We start from the raw sequence: 819 nt of genomic DNA on the forward strand, positions 1-819 counted from the left end.
CCAGATTTCGCCTCACCTACTTTGGTCATGTTGTCAGAAGAAACAATTCCCTAGATCAGGATATCATGCTTAGTAAAGTGGAGGGTCAACAAAGAAGGGGAAGGCCTTCAATGAGATGGATAGACACAGTGGCTGCAATGATGGGCTCAGGTATAGCAAGAATTGTGAGGCTGGCACGGGACTGTGTGGTGTTTTGTTCTGCTGTGCATAGGGTCACTATGAGTCAGAGATAACTCGATGGCACCTAACAACAACAACAGGTCTGATATTGTTTGGACCTAAAGTTAAACAATGAGAATTTAGAAAAGTGGACAGAAATTACAGGAATTTTGGATGGAGAATCAATAGGATTGAATAAAGCAGTGTGAAATATATAGGAGGAAAAAAACTGGTTTTTACAAAAACAATTTATTGAAATAGTGAGTTCACATTAACACTCACAGGGAAAAAAATGGCTCCTGAGCATTGAAAATAACAGACCCAAACTTATGCTAGTGTTTACAATTTTCTGACTGTTAAAGCTCTCTCTCATCATTTATTAATTCAATACATATTTAATGACCCGCTCTGCTCCAAGTTCTGCAAATTACATGGGACACCTATGTCCTGCCTCATGGATCCCTCTGAGAATGTGTTCAAAATCTGGTTGTGAGGTGTACATTTAGTACCAGCTACTCAAGAGCAAGGCCTAAGTCCCATATTTCTGAATCCAAAGCACCTGTTACAGTGCGTTAGACATTATGTTGAGTGAAATAAGTCCATCAGGGAAGGACAAATGTTGTATGAGACCACTATTATTAAAAGTAAAGAAAAGGTTTT

This window comes from Orycteropus afer, unplaced genomic scaffold (assembly GCF_000298275.1).
Source record: "Orycteropus afer afer isolate SDZICR_OR568_19922 unplaced genomic scaffold, OryAfe1.0 scaffold00008, whole genome shotgun sequence".
Taxonomy (NCBI): domain Eukaryota; kingdom Metazoa; phylum Chordata; class Mammalia; order Tubulidentata; family Orycteropodidae; genus Orycteropus; species Orycteropus afer.